Source organism: Chionomys nivalis, chromosome 24 (assembly GCF_950005125.1).
Source record: "Chionomys nivalis chromosome 24, mChiNiv1.1, whole genome shotgun sequence".
NCBI lineage: Eukaryota > Metazoa > Chordata > Mammalia > Rodentia > Cricetidae > Chionomys > Chionomys nivalis.
In genome coordinates, this window is record NC_080109.1 from 43,831,218 (window position 1) to 43,849,224 (window position 18,007).

Here is an 18,007-nt window from a genome sequence, read left to right on the forward strand (position 1 = left end):
GAGGCTGGGCTAAGAACAAGGCTAAGCACCGAGAGCACACCTGTGGACATGCCTGTTAGGTTTGTGCTTCACGGTGCACTGATTCTTGGGAGAGGCAGGATTTAAGACAAGTCCTTATCTTTGGCTGGCCTTGGACCGAGCCTGCAGAGGGCTGCGGTTTTTAGGGAGAAGTTACTGCACCTGGTGTGTTGACCCTTCTTAATAAAGAGAAATCCAGTCAGTCTGTTGGAAGAAATAGGGAGAACTAGGTCTGTTCTCTTAATTTTTCTCGTCTACTTTGACCTTCTTTGCCAAGCTTGTCCTTTAATTCCTGGATTTAACCTTTCTCCCTCTGAAGTTTGCTCATTTATCTCGTCCTTCAAATTCTCCCACACACTTTATAATCAATATATTCAACAAACAAAGGGGGGTTCTATAGTCAAAGGACAGTTCCAGGCTGATGCAGAGAAGACGAACATGACTCAGCCAAGTGGAAGGGACATAAAACAACTGCTGAGCAATATGAGAACCGAAAATTATTTTGGAGGAAAGAACTGTGGCCTGGAGGCCGGGCAAGGGCAAGTGCTTTGGGTGGGAACTGTGAGGAGTAAGATCACCTTGGGCAAAGAGGAAGAAGACACATGTAAGGTCAGAAGTGTCTTTGGGAGCCAAGGGAGGTAAGCGAGGCTGGAAAGCATGGCTAGGGGAAGAGGGAGAAGGCACTGACCCAAACTCAGAAAGCATGGCCTGAGTCTGAAACATTGGATATGAGCTCTGTGGTCACCGAGGAAACCACTGCCTTTAAGGCAAGTTTCTCTTCCAGATAGGGCCAAGGTCTAGAACTGAAACTGTATTTTAGAACGATGAATTTCATAGCCTCCAGGGACATCAGCATGAAAGGGTTGAGCTTGATTATATTCACTATCTTAAAAATAAAAAAGAATTACAAATTCCACCAGGGAAAGAGCTGTTTCCTTGGGTTTTTAATAAAGTCGTATTTACTGTTATATTTTAAGCTAATGAACATGATAGATCCTTTTTGGTCATTGTAGAAGAGTTTAATAGTAGATGCTGGATGGAGTTATTCGGAATACCTAAGTAATAGAGGAGAGTTGCATATCTGAGTTAATATTCCTGCTTTCAGAAACCCTTTCTATTTGTGCAGTGGGATGCCACAGCTCCCTGATAGAGCCCATGAAACAGGAATATATTACATATTTAATTAATACACAGCCGACAGCTATTGAGTCCTTTTGCATTTGACACATAAAATCCAGATAAACAACAAGAAACAGTCTTCAGGGCCGGTCAGACAACGTGTAAGGGCACTTGCTCTGCGAGCCTCACATCCAGAGCTGGATACCCAGACCCATGTGAGATAGACAACTGTTTCAAGCTTCTCACCCACACAGAAGCCATGGTGCCTGTGTACCTGAAGTCAGACACACACATTCGCTCATGCAACAGAAATAAAGTATGCCCAAACTAAGTATTACTGAAAACTAAAAAGAATCTTAGCACGCGGGAGGCAGAGTCAGGCAGATCTCTGTGAGTTCGAGGCCAGCCTTGTCTACAAAACTAGTTTCAGGACAGGCTCCAAAGCTACACAGAGAAACCCTGTCTAGAAAAACAGAACAAAACAAACAAACAAACAAAAGAGAGTAATGCTTATAGCTGGTACTGAAAGGGAAAATAGACATTTAAATTTTAATATCATAAAGTTTGCCCACGCTATTAGCCCCATGATCAGAATGCTGTGGCAAGTTTAAGGAGTGACAAATCCCTGAAAGATTCCTCCGTGGATTACAAATGAAAAAGGAAATATGTGTTCTGGGTGAAACTTACTAGTCAGCTTGAAAAATTACTGAGCAAAGACTGCATTTATAGTGATGTTTCCGCCATCAGCACCTCCTCCGGAGTCTCCTAACTCCCTTCAGTTCAGACTTCTCTATCCTGCTGAACCAAAATGAGCCGGTGAGTAGTCAGGCCTGGCTTAGGGGAAAGGGAGGCCTGGCCAAGCTACAGTGAGCTTGCAATTGTGACTGCGTGTGTAGTCGGAGGCGTACGGCAGTGGGCGGGCCCCGAATCCCCATGTGGTCCCGACATCATTGACATGGCGGAATCCCCCATCAAACCCTCCTGGTAGTTATTTGAGCAGCGGCGGCGGCCCGAGGAGGCGGCGCAGAGCAGCGGCGGGAGCGGCGGCAGCGGCGCAGGGGGCGGCGGGGATCCCGCGGACGGCTGGCTGGGACGGGCGCCCGGAGCCCCGTTTCAGCCCGAGGGGAGGTAAGGCGTGAGGGAGCGGCGGGCTGCCTGGGGACGTGCCACCCACGGTCGCTCTCGGGTCCCCGCGCTTCGGAGCCCGGGCCGGACACCGAGTCCGCCCGAGTGCGCTGCCGGCCCCGGAGCGCTCCGGGATGCCCGAGAAAAACTTGGCTGCGGAGTCCCGGTCGCCCCGCGACCGCTCGGCTACCCCAAGCTCCCGGCCGAGTAGGGGGCGGCCCCGCCTGCCCCCCACTCGCTCCCGCTCGCCGTGGAAGAAAGCGGAGGATGCGGGACGCGGAGCTCCCCTCCTCCCCGGCCCGTCGCTCCGAGGAGGAATCCGCTCCCCCGCCCAGATCCCCGCGGCAGGACCGCTGCCCGGGAGGGGGAGGGCGCGCGGCCAGGCCGAGGAATCTTCGACGTGTCACTTTGGGAGGCTGTAGATTTCCTTATGGTGGAGGGAGGAGGGCGTGAGTGCGCGCGGAGCTGGGAGTCGGGGACGCCTCTGCCCCCTCGGGGGCGCCGGGCTGCGACCCGGGACCCGGGATGCTTCCCGGGAGGGTCCCTGGACGACCGGTCGCCCCCGCCCCCGCCAGGGCCTCTTGGGGACACTCCCCGCCCGCCGCTGGCCACCTCTGCGCGCCACGTCCTCCCTCCCCGTCCTGCCCCCTGGGCTCCCCCCGGGCTGGGGGCGGGAACCGGCGGCCGCGACTGGACTCGGCGAGCCAGGCGGCTGCAGGCTCGGGCGGGGGAGCGGGGCGCGGCGGGAAGCAGAGGACGACCCGGTGCGTGTGGGCCAGCGGAGCGCGGGTCAGTCGGTCAGCCTCGAGGGGCGCCCCTGTCGGGGGTGGGGCGGCCGGGAGACGGAGCGGGTGGAATCCGCGCCCTGAGGCGGCGGGCGGGCTGGGCGGGCCGCGGGGACCGTCTGGTTCGGATGGCAGGCAGGGACGGGCTGCCGTGGGAAGGGCCTGTCACTCCTCGCGGAAAGCGGGGCCCGGGGCCGTGCCCGCCTAGCGTCCCCAGCGCAGGGCCGCGGGAGCCCCGGGGACTCTGCGGCCGTCCCGGGAGACCTGGCTGGGCCGCCGGGCGGCGCCGCTGGCCGGGAGCCTTCCCGGAGTGAGTGGCTGGGCTTGGAGATTTTTCGAATCTCGGCTCCCACCCGGCGATCCCAGACGAAGGAAGCACTGGCATTTTATCCAGACAGTGCCGATTGCAGACTTCCTTAAAAGTTACAACTTTTTATTTTCTTTTCTCGCAGGCCCAGCGTTTTCTTTAAACAAAATGTAGAATTTGGCCGCTATGAGGCTGACGCTGGGGCCAAAAATGCACACGTTTATCTCCATCCCGGCTAGTCCCCCTCCCCCTCTCCCCTCCCTGGCTTAATCATATTTTGGAACTGGTGAGGGCTTTGTTGGGTAGCCACCCTTGATGCTTGTCTGTTTATTTTTTAAGGTGCAACTAATTTGATTTGAATTTCCTCCAGTTTCCAGGCCTTACTAGGAAAAGCTAGGGGAGAAGGAATATGCCACTTTCTTTTCTTTTCTTTTTTTTTCCTTTTTTATAAATGTGGCAAGAGGTGGGGCATTGGGAAAGGGGAGGCACCGTGGTTATGGCAGAGAGTCAGTAGGAACAGACAGACCCGGAAGAAAAGGAATCCGTTCTGGAATAACATTCTTTTTAAAACAACAACAAGAAAACAAAACAAAATTCAGGCTTTGAGCAAAAATTCACTGCTCTGTTCGGATTTGAGTCCCCGGGCCTCCTGCACCTCAAAGTTATCCTGGGACTCGGGGAACTTGAGCGATGCCATAGAGTCCATAGCAGCTCTGACCTGGGTTTGTGACTTTTTTTTTGGGGGGGGGGGTTGCTTCACTCCTCTTCGGAGGCTGACTCTGGATGCAGTAAAGACTGGTTGCAGTTAATTTCCTGGCTCCCCAGGAGCAGCTGTTGGAGAGGTTAAAGGCTCTCTCTGGGCATGCTTCTGGCCGGGATGGCACAGTTCTCAACACCAGTTCTTTTTTGCTGAGATCCTGGCCTGGCTAAAAAAAATGAAGCATAGTTAATTGATAATTGGTTTTTTAAAGGAATTTCTGTCCTAATATTGTTTTTAAAACCACATGTGCTTTTTAAGCATTTTGGTTTGAATGCTTATGAGGGAAAACATTTGTTTGACAAGAGGATCTCTTAAAATTTTGAGATTCTGGGGTGGGGACTTGCAGTATCTAATGACAGTATATACAGTTTCAGAAGGACATACTGGTAATCTTTTAAGACCCTTAAAAATAGCTGTCTTTAGAGCATTGGCTGTATGCAGCGGGCTTCTGGAGGAATGTTGAGGATGGGCACTAGGAACTGGCTAGCTGTTTATTTCTCTGGCATTTGTGCCCTTTCTGCTCAACTCTTAAAACTTCTCAAACTTCTCAGTTTAGGAGAATGATCCACAGGGCAGGGAAGGGACTGGTTCAGAGTTACGATCATAGAACAAAATACAGGATTTCTGTGGTGTAGCCCTGGCTGGTCCCCCAGAGCCGTCCCCTGCCTTGGCTCCCCTGGTGCTGGGATGAGAGGATGAAGCACCGTGCATTTCTGCCCTTTATACATTATTTGATTAAAATTCTCGAATTTTGATTTAAGTTTGAGTACATGTCCATTTTGCAAACAAGGGCATCAAAGGTCAAAGATCAGGATCAAGTAGATCCAAACACCGTCCAGCAGAGTTTCTCCAGACTAGACATGTTCGGTCTAGACTGTCATACTGCAGCCAGGAGGCACATGCAAAGTGACTGTTGAAATGTGGCAAGTGATTCAAGAACTGTCTTTTGAATTTTATGTTCTCTAAATTATTTTAAACTTAAATGTGAGGCACAGAACTTTTTGACTCCCAAGGCATTCAGCTGACCTGCATTGCTGTTTGAATCTCCAACTTAAGTGTTCTTTATTCACAACCAGAAGACTTAGGGCTACATTTTTAGTGTTTGCTATTGAACCCAGGGCATTGTGCATGCCTGAGGCAAGTATTTACCACAGTGCTAGATCCTAGGCTCAGCCCTTGAATTCATATTCTAAATGGAATTTAAAGTCTAGCATGGCTGTGCTTTTCCAAAAAGAGTGGAAACCTAAGTACTTAACATTTTTAAATGCTTGTATGTGATAGTCAAAACTGGTGGGCTGGTCTTTAAATAGTTACTTAGTTGGAATAATTCTGTGTAGGAATTGCTGGAAAATTAGCCAATTCTTACCTGCATTTCAGGGCAATGAAGTAGCCTATGTAGGCATTGTGGCTCACACCTGGAATCCTGACATTCAGGAGGCAGAGGCAGGAAGTGAGTTTGGTGGGTTACATAGTAAATCCCAGGTCAGTTTGTGTAAGAAGAGAGACTCATGTCTCACACTGTCCCTCCTCAGAGTAGTATAAATGTTAGGAAGCAAGATGCAAGATGTTAGTGGAGTTGGAAGAAACAGAAGCACAACTCTGCACACTTCATCACCTGTTCATTGGGCAGTTCTTTTCGATGACCTCGAGGTTGTCTTTCTGGAGTTGTAGCATTGGGCTGGAGTTTAAGTAGCCTTATTATCAAAACAAAAAATTAAATCATCAAACAGGGTGTGGCGGCCCATGCCTTTAGTCCCAGCACTCGGGAGGCAGAGGCAAGTGAATCTCTGGAAGTTTAAGGCTAGCCTGGTCTACAGGATCTCTGGAAGTTTAAGGCTAGCCTGGTCTACATAGGGAGCTTCAGCCAAGGATGTATACTGATACCCCGAAGCAGTCAAGCACTAGATTCATCCACAAATTGTGCTGGACTACAACAGCCCAAATGACCCTGCGCATAGCAATAAGCAAATGGGCAGAGATTTTTTTTCTTCTTTTTGACAAGTAGGTTTAATTTCCATCTGTCGCATTTTTGACGTTTCATTTGGTCAAAGGAATTCCAAAAACTTCCTGATCTTGTATGAGATAGTGAAACTCCAGGCTCATTTATCCGACTCAGTTCTATCTGTAGAGATTCCAGAACTCAGTACTCATTTTTGTTTTTGTTTTGAGGATAGGGGAGGGTGGAGGAGGTCAGAGGGGGCATGCTCATTCTTCATGACTGCACTGCAGGAAGATCAAGTTAATGTTTGAGTGTTTAATTTGTAAAACGTATTTTCCCCCACGATAGAAAGAAGAGAAATACATTTTAACTTTGGGATGTGTTTTATTTACGAATGTGTGTGCATGTACGTGTGTGTGTATTAGTTGTGGAAGCCAGAGGAGAATGCCAGGGTCCTAGTCTATCACTGTCTGCCTCGTTCTCTTGAGACAGGTTTCCTCCCTGAATGAACCTGGAGCTAGTGTACCAGGCACCAAGCACCATAAGCCTCCGGTCCCACTTCCCATCATGCTGTGGTTACAGGAGCGTGTGGCCACACCAGGCTTTTTATGTGGGTCTGGGGATTTGAACTCAAGTCTTCATGCTTGCAGAGAAAGCACTTTTACCCATGGAGCCTTCTCTCAGTTCTATTTGCTTATACTTTTAATCACTTGGCCTTGTTTCCTAAACACTCCGGGAAAAGACAGGTGAGGAATAATGTCTGCTTATTGGGATTTTAAAGAAAACTTACTTTTCATTATGTGCGTTTTTTTGTGGCGACCTGTGCGTGTGAATGCGGTGCTCTGGGGGCCCACGCTGTAAAAGGTCTCTTGCAGCTGGAGTCACAGGTGGTTGTGAGCTGTCCCATGTTAATGCTTGGGACTGAACTCTGTCCCTCTGCCGCAGCAGAGCAAACTCTTAACTGCAGAGACAGCTTTTCAGCCCACACTTCAATAAGGAAGAAACAACTTCCATGTTCAGTATAAAGATGTTTGAATCTGTGTGTATCCTAGAGTCACAGGGATAATTGCAGGTCAAAATTGTGACTCCACAACACAGTAGGATCCCAAAGACTTATGTCAATGAACCAGTTTTAAACTGCAGTGTTATTTTAGTGTGAGTATAAATCACATTGCCTCCGGCTACGGGAAAGTTACAAACTCAACTACAGGCAAAGCATTGGTGAATGAGAGCATGCAGACATTTGAATGTCTTGTTCATACCCATTCCTGGCCGTAGGGAACATCGCACTATTTTCTCAGAATCAGGGTAAGAACCGTGTTATAAATAGAATTATAGTGTCCTAGGGAGTGTGCCAAATATGGAAGCAAGATTTAACCGTGATATATGTGTGGTTCACTTTGCTAGGACATCAAGATGCTTAATACAAACTAGAGCCTCACTGTGATCTTAAAGATGCTGAGTGACAGGCAGAGACTGAGGGCTGTATCTTAGCATCACTTTGGTATCATCAAACCTAGCTTGTCAAGGAATCATTTTCATGTTCACCCACATGTCTCTCAATTTGGGTTTTTCCATCTTAATATATGGAAAAAGCAACTCATCTGTCTTTAAATGGTTCCCATAGACATTAGTTGGTGTCCTTAAACGTGTTTGACAAAGCTTTATATAAACTCAATAATAGTTCATTATTCTCCAGAGTTTCCATTGGAGCTGCCCTTTGGAATTTGCATGTTTTTAGAGACTGTAGATTTGTGCTGGGACAGTTTGAAAAAATAATTTAGTTTTCCTTCTGTGGTCAGTAAATGAACCTTGAAGCTTAGATTGTTTCCTTACTTCCTCCGTGCTCTCAAAGGACTAGCCCGTAAGTGAGGTCTCAAAAGCTGTCCTCTCGGAACTGTTGGCAAGTTACGGTACGGCTGGACTAGCATGTTGAGTACGTGGCCTGACCAGCGTGGTTTTCTCGGCTTGGGGTCACTGCTGAGATGAAGCAGGAAGTGCAGTTTCTGAGAGGAGAGCTTCCAGTGCTAAATGCTGGGCAAGGCTTCAGTCCTTGTGTTATCTGCACCTTTCCCTGGAGCTCTCAGCCCTTGGAGCTGGCAAACAAGTCATGGTCTCTGTGCAGGCCACAGCCTCCTTGCTCTCTACGTCACCACTTCACATTGGTGTCAGTGTGCTAGAACTGGAGTTTCCTTGTAGGACTCCATTTCCAGGGAAACCTTAGCCTGTGGGCGGTGGAGGAGCAGCTTTATTCTTCAGTTTTCTTTGGTGATATTTGAATTAATAAAATGCTCATAAACATATGCTTAGGTTCTGTGTTTTGGAGCGATGGAGCATGCTTGGGTTGTGGTGGCTAGACAGGGGAGCTCAGTCAAACCAAGTACAGGCACTCTTGGGAGGGTCACTTGGGGATTACCTGAGTCCTTTGCAATATACAACCAAGGAGATGCCGGTCTGAAGTTGTGGCTCACCCAGGGAACGGTTCCTTGTAGTAGATTTAGCAGCAAGGATCAGTCCTTGGAGATCAGAGGTATGTGGGACAGGAGAGGAGGATCAGAGGGTGTAAAGTTTAAACCTACTGCGTGCCAGCCTGTGAAGTTCAGTGGGAGTGAGGATGTTTCCTCCTGTGAAAACAGATCAGTCTTTGCATTTCTCTTCTTTGCCCTGGTTTGAGATGCGCCCACTTTGCATTCGTAAGTCCTGATGTTCCTGGCAGTATCGTCAGTTCCAATACAGTTCCTAATTGGAGCCCGTATTATATTTCATAACTATAGTGTCATTTAACCTCCCTGTAACTTCTCAATAACAGACTTTTTGAGTGTGTGTGCGGGGGAGGGGGTTGTGAGCTGACGTTCAGCGATGTGAGTTGGCATTTTAGCATCAGTGTTTAAAGTGTCTTGTGTTAAGTGACTGTGTTTGAGCGGAGAGTGTTAGAAGTGCCTTCATTGTTCTAGATGCAGCTAATTAGAAATGTTCAACTATCCAGGCAAAACCAGGATAAGATTTGACCTCCTATTCCTAATGAAAAGGTTTTAGGGTCACCAAAGTGGCTCAGCCAGTAAAGGCACTGGCTGCCAAGGGTTGCATGACAAGCACCTTTCCAGGCCTGAGCACCTCCTTGTCCCCGAAAGGCTTTAAGGACGTCGGTGCTTTTGTTTTCCTTTTGAGACAGGGTCTCGTTTAGCCCAGGCTGTCCTCCATCACTGTGTGCTGAGGGTGCCTTCAGTGTCTGCTCCTCCTGTCTGTGCCTCTTAGGTGTAGGACTGAGGACTGGGATTGAGTGCTGGAATTACGGCTATGTGTTAGCCTTAGGTTTGTGGAGCAGGTCTTCTGCCAGTTGACTGTCTGCTGTGCCTCTGCCTTGAGCCTACTTGTAGGCATTCGTGAATTAAGTATTTAGATTTCTACTAAAGAAAGACGTTCTGAGTGACGGGAGGAATTTACCAGAAATAAGTAAATATCTTTAAACACATCTGTGAAGACTAATCTTGGTTGTCAACTTGACACGCCTGGGAAGAGGACCCTCAGTTGAAGAATTGCCTCTTGTCAAGTGGCTCATGGGCAAGTCTGTGAGGCATTTTCATGATTGATAATTGACGTGGTAGTACCATTCCCTAGGCTACTGAGTCTGCACTGTGTCAGAAACGTAGCGAAGTCAACAGTGGTTCTCTGTGCTTCAGTTCTTGCCCTGTGTTACTGTAGTGCTTCCTTCCATGACAAACTGCACCCTGTAAGCCAAATAACCCCTTTCCTCATGAGTTGGATGTAGTTAGTGTTTTATCATAGTAACAATAAGCAAGCTGGAGTAACATCTCAGTATATTTTACACCCAGTCACTCAAGTATGAGAGTTTTTACAGCATAACTACCGTGGGAATAGATCTGTCAACTTAAAAAATTATTTGTCAGGCGGTAGTGGCGCACACCTTTAGCCCCAGCACTCAGGAGGCAGTGACAGGCGGATCTCTGTATTTGAGGCCAGTCTGGTCTACAGAGGGAGTTCCAGGACAGACAGAACTACACAGAGAAACCTTGTCTCAAAAAACAGAATAAAATAAAACAACAACAAATTTATGTATCTATTATGTGTCTAACCCACTGAATTCATGGTGTGTGTACTCCCGCTGGGGTACGAGGAGTCAACTGCCGGTCACACTTCGAGATCAAGCCGACCCTTGTAGCAGTCACCAGCTGTCGGCAGCTCTTCAGTCTGAGGTGAAAGCTCAGGAGATTTGTCAACTTTTATAGTAGTGTAAAATCTTTAATGTATTTTTAGGATGTGTGCTCCATTTCGCTCGTGTTTTAAGAGGTTTTCTGGGGGTCCTGGAGGGCATGTAAGGTGCAGCACTCACCTAGTGTAGAAGCCCTTGGTTTAATTTCTGCACAGTACTTAATTATAGCCAGCCAGCCACAGCCACCTGGTATCCTCCATTGTTTAAATCAGTTGAGGAAGATAAGGAAAGTGATAAATATTGCTGTCTCTTTTTTTCTGTTGTATGCTTTCTTACCTCAGGAAAATAGTTCTGTTTTAGAGTAACACCATTCTGGATTATTGAATCGGAGAATACTTAAAAATACATTGAATCAGGTCCCTGGTGTGAGTTGCTGTTGGGCATGTAAAATAGTATATTTTCTGTGGAAAAGTTTTGTAGTTCATAAAAATATACAACCAGAATTACCATATTGCCAGCAACTTTCTTCCGAGGTTTTGACCCAGAAGAAAGTAGGGACTCAGATGTGTTTAAGTCACGGTTTATAGCGGCATTATTTGTAGCAGGCCAGAGGTGGAAATAGTCATGTCCATCTACAGAGGAGCGCATAGACCAAATACAGTACCCCATGAATATTCAGCTCTGAGGAGGGGATAGAGAATGCGCCCTGCAGCGTTCATGGACCCTGAAACACAGAAGGGCACGTAGTAGTTGCTGTGCTAAAATGCCTGAAGAAAAGCAACTCAGAGAGTAGTTTATTTTGGCTTCTGGGTCCGGATGTATAAAAGTCCATCATGGTGGGGAAGGCATGGCTGCAGGCAGGTGTGGGAAGCTTCCTGATGAGGGAGCAAGAGGAGAAAGGAGAGAGAGGAGTAAAGACAGGAGGAGAGAGGAGAGAGAGGAGTAAAGACCGGAGCAGAAGAGAAAGTGGGACAAGGCCATAAACCTTCACAGCTCGCTCTTCTTGATGTACTTCCTCAGCAAGGGTCCATCATCCAAATGTTCCCTAACCTTCCCAGATGGCCCCACCAAATGAGGATAAAGTGTTCACACCCATGAGCCTTTGGGAGAGGTTTTTCATTTAAACCACCATAGATACATATCATATATTAAATACCATACATTTCTACTTGTATGGGATACCAGGGATCAGTAAGGTGGCAGAGACAGTAACTGGGCGGGACAGGGGGATAGTAATGGATGGCTAGTCTGTGTTGGGAATGATGAGGAACTAAAACTGGATCGTGAAGATGGTTGCACAGCCGTTATGGATGTATGTGACCCTATGAAATTGCATGCTTAAAAGCGACTAGAATGTGAACTTGTTACTGTATTGTGCGAAAAATTTTACAAACTGAGAGAAAATTTGAAGCTATAATCTGGTAAGGCAGACTCTTCTTTCATCTTTTGCTTGTTTATTTTTTGAGATGAGGGCTCACATAGCTTAGGCTCACCTCCAGCTTGCTGTGTAGCTCAGGATAACCCTCTGATCCTCCCACTTCCATCTCCTGGGTGTTTAGATTAAAGGTTTCATGGGCGTTACACACACTATGTGGTGCTGGGGGTCAAGCCTGGGACTTTCTGCGTGCTAGGCATTTTTGAATACCAACTGAACACTGCTGTCCCCTCCCCGTGTGAAGATGTGTCTCCTCAGTTTTAACTGGTTTCCAGTGAAGAGGAAGCAAAGGTTGTAGCTCCCTGAGGGTGAGAAAGGCACCTCAGTTACACAGAGCAGGCGGCCTGTTTGTGTATATGGCTGCATAAGAACACAGTCTTTCCTGACATGCTCGCTGAGCCACGGAAAAATGAACTAGATGGATCATCCTGAGCTGCGGAGAAGTGAACTAGGTGAACCGTTCCAAACCTTGAGCTCTCGATTCATTTTTTATGAAACACGTGGCTGTTTCTATCTAAGAAACTAGCCTGGTCATCTCGAGTAGTCGTGTTGATGATAGTCACTTAAGTGATGGGATAAGAAACCTGGGCATCATGGGTAATTTATACATTTGAGACGTTGGAACTATCAGATATATATGCCAGTGGAAAGACTTACATTCACATACAGATACACTCTAGGGACAATCGGACCCCACTTCCTGCTGCTCTTGGAAATAGTGAACTCACAAGGGTGTGCCAGCAGTGTGCATGTGTATTCTCCAAGTGGGTACATTTCCTTTTGACTATAACCGTGTATAGCTATATATTGTATATCTATGTGTATACATTATAAAAATTATAAAAATATTACCGTATATGTAAGTGGCTTGGCACAATGCCACCATGTGAGTGTTTATACTGTGGCTGATCATTTTTGTGACCTTTTTTTCTCAAGAGGAAAACTATTCCCAAGCAGTAGGAAAAGATGCTAGAGTCATGGTCTTCTATTGCGGAGAAGTGTGAAGAGAGCCACGCTGCGCTTAGAGAATCATGGAGGGGCAAACAATGGGCCATTCTTTGCTATCATCAGTGTGTTCCAGCCTTATCACTTTAGATACTTTATCCCAGTGGCTCTCAACATTCCCAGTGCTGTGACCCTCTGCTGCAGTTTCTCTTGTTGTGGGGACTCCTGCGATAAATGTCTTTGGCTACTACTTCATAACTGTGATTTTGCTTCTGTTTGAAGAGTAATGTAAATATCTGATATGCAGGCTATCTGATACGTGACCCCCAAAGGGGTCGTGGGGATCGTGACCCACTGCTGCATTATCGTTTTCTCAGACTTGAACATCTCCTAGAACACGACCTCTTCAGGGTTGTTGGATTGTCTCATTGTCTCTCTGGACAATAGAGATGACTGCTGATCTAAATTAGGCTTCCCTTCCCCTCCCTTCTCCTCCCCTCCCCTCCCCTCCACCTCCCTTCTTTGGTGCTGAGATGGCCAGGGCCCATGTGCTATGAGCAAGCACTTTACCAATGTGCTGGACCCCCAGCCTAACTAAAGGGTCTACGTGTTGGTAGATGCGTCCCACGTTGAGTTTGAACTTATTACCTCTCTTCAAGCACTCAGTTGGGATTCTTCTACTGAAGAATCTTGTTAATTATAAACATTTTGAGTTCCTATTATGTTGAGTTTTTTTTCCACTCAGGGTTAATACATATTGAAACAAAGACATTTAGTTTGTTTAATTAGATTTTCATGTATTGCTATTTTAGAAAAAAAATCAAACTACTTCTAAGAGTTTTGTGGACTTTTCCCTGAACTCAGATTGTTGATTTAGAAAATTTTTGTTTACTAAAAACGTGGCCTTTGATATATAGGTTCCGCTTGTTATTGGAACCTGCAGAAATTATAACTACAACCATAACCATATATATATATATATATTTGTGTTCACATATATATGCAAATACATATATACATACACACACATTAAATCAGGTCTGTCGTTATAGCTCAGGATGGCCTAGAACTTGCTTTATAGCCTAGGGTAATTTCAGACTCATGATGCTTCTCCCTCAGCCTCTGAGGTGCTGGGGTTACAGGCATGTGCCACCATGCCCGCTTCCACATTTATCATCATGCATGTTTCTCCAGGCTTGGAACAGTGGGTGTGTGTATTCCCAGGTAGCTGAATATTAAGGCCAACCAAAGTTGGATTCTTCCTATGTTCTTGTCTTTTGCTTAGAAACCTAAATTTTTTTTTTTTGATACAATGATAATATTCTGAGCTCTCCCAAGAGGGAGCTTTTTCCTGGATTGTTTTTTGTAATGCCAATTTGAGCTTAGGTTGAGAGAACATGGAGAACACAGGTAGGCTTCCCAGAAAGCAATCTGTACGCCTCTAAGTGTGGAGAATGGGGAAATGTGAGGCATTGCTTCAAGAAGTAGCAGTGAGGCCTCACCAAACAGACGTGCTCTATGTGAGGGTGGCTATGCAGAGGGCCTCGTGACTCTTTGAAAGCTCACTCTGTGTCTTTGAGTTAAGCTACTCTGTGGAATGGCATGCTGTACCCCTCATTTGCACCTGGAAAAGCAAACACATTCCTGACCTGTCTCTGTTTTCACAGTGAACCCTGTGGTGCCGTCGGCTGTACCGAAGCCGGCACAGGTCTGGGATGCCCAGGTCTGCCTAGAGCTGGGGGACAGGCTCCTGAGCTTAATTAAAGGTGACCTCAAGATCGGAGGAGCCTGGAGCCTGCGCCTTGGACAGCCGAGGCTAAACCCGGCTAGCTGGCAGCCCTAAATGCTTCCTTTGTTAGACATCACTTAGCTTTCTGCTTCGTCTTTAGAAGCGAGTTCCCTGGAGGTGAGTTAAGGACAGGGGCTGAAGTGAGGCTTCACTGGTTTCTGTCCTTGTTAAGTTTGTGTCGACAAAGACCATGTAGAGATGCTCCTCATGACCACCACCCAAGGCCATTTTCTCGCTCCTTCGTGGAAGTGTGATCATGGTGCAGAGGGGCCTAGGTTGCTGTCTACTTGCGCTGGTGACAGAGGTTCAGATCATCTTCTGGTTTGGCTGTGTATGCTGAAACAGGAAGCACCCCACAGAAACCAGTCCTTCGAGCCTTTGTCCATCTCTGCAGAGGACCCTCGTCCTGGCTGTCAGGGCTGGCTGATTGGGGGCATCCTTATCCCTCATGACAGCACAGCATGAAGAGCAAGTTAACGTTTGTAAAAGTATTTTCCCCTGGGATATAAAGAAGATAAATATATTTTAACTTTGGGATGTTTTATTTATGAATGTGTGTGCACGTACCTGTGTGTGTATTAGTTGTGGAAGCCAGAGGAGAATGTTAGGGTCCTAGTCTGTCACTGTCTGCCTCGTTCTCTTGAGACAGGTTTCCTCCCTGAATGAACCTGGAGCTAGTGTACCGGGCACCAAGCCCCACAAGCCTCCGGTCCCACTTCCCATCATGCTGTGGTTACAGGAGCGTGTGGCCACACCAAGCTTTTTATGTGGGCCTGGGGATTTGAACTCAAGCCTTCATGCTTGCAGAGAAAGCACTTTTACCCATGGAGCCTTCTCTCAGTTCTGTTTTCTTATACTTTTAATCACTTGAACTTGTTTCTCACTTTACCACCGTCTCCTACAAAGTGGAGATTTAATTAATTAATTTTGGATAAGAAATGCCAAAATTTGCTTGTGTATTTGACACCCCTCCCCCACCACACACTCCTTGTTTTGAACCAAGTTTGACTATATAACCCTGCAGCTCACTGTGTAGACTGGGCTGCCTTCAGGTTTATGGTTATTCTCTCGACTCCTCCATGCTCAGGACACTCTGCCCTCTACACCCATATTTGAGGATATTTTTATGAAATTATAGTCTTTTAGGAAGTAAGTTCATTATTAGAAATCTTTTTTTTTCTTAGCGAGAGGTCTGTGATGACAGTGGAAGAAATAGATTAACATATTTTGTAGCTTTTATTTTATTTCAGACTTTATTTAGTAGTACTTTAAATTGCCACAACAGTTCATCATTATTGAAGAGACTGTTACATTACTTACAGGGTTTTGGTTTTGGACATAATTTACCCTGCGTTGTTACCCATCTTGTGTCCTTATTGCCTGTGGCAATCTTGAGAGATTTTTTTTTTTTTTTTTTCGAGACAGGATTTCTCTGTGGTTTTGGAGCCTGTCCTGGAACTAGCTCTTGTAGACCAGGCTGGTCTCGAACTCACAGAGATCCGCCTGCCTCTGCCTCCCGAGTGCTGGGATTAAAGGCGTGTGCCACCACAGCCCGGCTCTTGAGAGATCTTAAGATGCAATTTTCTTTTTAGCTTTTCTTGTTTGCTTGTTAGATTCGAGGTCAGTGTGGGAAGAGTGGCACTTTCTATTTGTGTATTTGTTACCATCTATTTTTGAAAATTTACTTCATGCTTCTTAGGAGTGTATTTAAGGGCTGGAGAGATGGTTCAGTGGTTAAGAGCACTGGCTACTTTTCCAAGGACCCAACATCCACATGACAGCTCACAACTGTCTGTAACTACAGTTCCAGGGGATCCTACACGCTCACATAGACATACATGCAGGTAAAACACTAATGAACACAAAATAAAGAGAAATAAATATAAAAAGATTATTTAAATGCAGCAAGACCCAGCACTTGGCTAAGATGGAGGAGAGAGCTCCAGTCAGTGTCTCCGACATGGGTTCTTCTAGCTTTCCTCTGTTACTGTAAGTTTGGGTCTCAAGTGTTTGCCCTTCACTTCCTTGTTTTGCAAGTTTGTTTCTATTAGTTTGAGGAGCTGAGATGGTTGGGGCATAGACTGGTTGGTAGGCGGATACTTGAGGAAGGATGGGGAACCAGCAGAGGTGAGTTTGTTCTATTGCATTTCATGTGGGGTGACAGATTTTCCATTCACTGAGTCATGGGCCAGTTTAGGAGAGCGACTGCCCTGTTCTTTGACAGAGAATCCTTCCGTCCTTCCTTCCTTCCTGCCTGCCTGCCTGCCTGCCTGCCTGCCTGCCTGCCTGCCTGCCTGCCTGCCTACCTACCTACCTACAAAACAACAAAGCTGACTGGAGTGTTTGTATGCCTTCAATACTTTTCATTTCTAACCAAAAAGTATATTTGATCAACATTTTCAAGAAATCATAACCAGTAAATATATACATGAAAGAAAATATAGAATGATTTTTTAGAAAATTAGATTATAGGATATGTTATATGTAAAGGAAACATCTTTTTAGGAAAACCTTTTCTTTGGCATTCTTTAGCCCCCTGCATAAATAATAGATCATTATCACATGGTTTTCGTGCTTGGGGCCATGGGAAATCACTCACTTTGCTTGGGATTCATGTTTCGGTAAGAAGAGAAACCCTCATTTAAATGATTTGTAATCTATGGCTGAAGCTGAGTGCCCTGGAGGGTTTCGTCCAGTCTGTAAGTCCAGTCTTGTCTGTCTGGAGGACTCCCCAGGACCTGCTCAGAAAGTGACATTGCCATCTTACTGTTTTCTTGCTTTCGTCAGCCCTCAGAGATTGATGAGGTGCATTCCCAGTGGGATGGCAGGTACCTAAACAAACAGTCCAATCATGTCGGATGTCTGCCAGCCTTCCCAGTGGGATGGCGGGTACCCGAACAGTGCAGTCGGATGTCTGCCCCGCTCCTCTGAGCTTCGGCTCATCGCATCCTCACGTCGCACAGGTGACGGCACTTCCTACCTCTTTCACGTCACTCCTGAGCTGCTCATGTTAGTGAGCTAGTGGGCGCTCAGGATCTGTGAAGCACTTTGGGCCGGGGTGGGTGGGTGGGAAGGGCATTTCTGAAGGGCAAGCTTTGCTTAGGATGGCCAACTTTATTCCTAGTGTTTTTCTTTCTCCTTGCCTCTATGAAGAACGGTTGTTCTTTTTAAAACAGGTATATGATGGGCCTGCTTCCTCCTCTTCTCCATCTGGGGTCAAAGGCAGTGATAAGGGAGAGTCCCTCTCCTCCACTCCCTTTCTCTTTCTGTGGATAGCTCTCGTTTTTAGAGTGAGACCCAGCCTTGATATGAGTGGGTGAGACCACGGGGATCCCAGACCCTGCCTTTCATCTCTGAGTCAGCTCCTCAGATGCTTTCCTCCCTCTTTAGACATCAGAACTCCTTGGCAAGATGTCCTCTTTCATTACAGTGACCTGGAGGGCCTGCAAGATGGCTCAGCAGGTTACAGGTACTCTTGGTGTTCTAGCCCCAGAACCCACCTGAAGTGTGGAAGAGAATGGAGTCTACCAGGTTGTCGTCTGATTGCCAGACACGCACATATACACACAGTTGCAATGAGTCAAATGACACCAAGTGTCCTGATGGCTCGAGTA

The 18,007-nt window shown here is 46.7% G+C and overlaps 1 protein-coding gene across 2 annotated transcripts in view; it reads left to right on the plus strand.

Moving 5' to 3' along the window:
* The first annotated feature begins 2,085 nt into the window (after positions 1–2,085).
* The window catches only part of Fndc3b (fibronectin type III domain containing 3B), a 299,935-nt gene continuing 284,013 nt past the window's right edge, over positions 2,086–18,007 (plus strand). The window contains exon 1 of one of the 2 annotated variants that reach the window (XM_057756973.1): positions 2,086–2,265. The gene's annotated coding sequence lies outside the window, so the exon portion shown is untranslated. Of the gene's footprint in view, positions 2,266–2,974; positions 3,052–18,007 lie in introns of those variants that run through there. The other variant, XM_057756974.1, reaches the window with a different exon arrangement.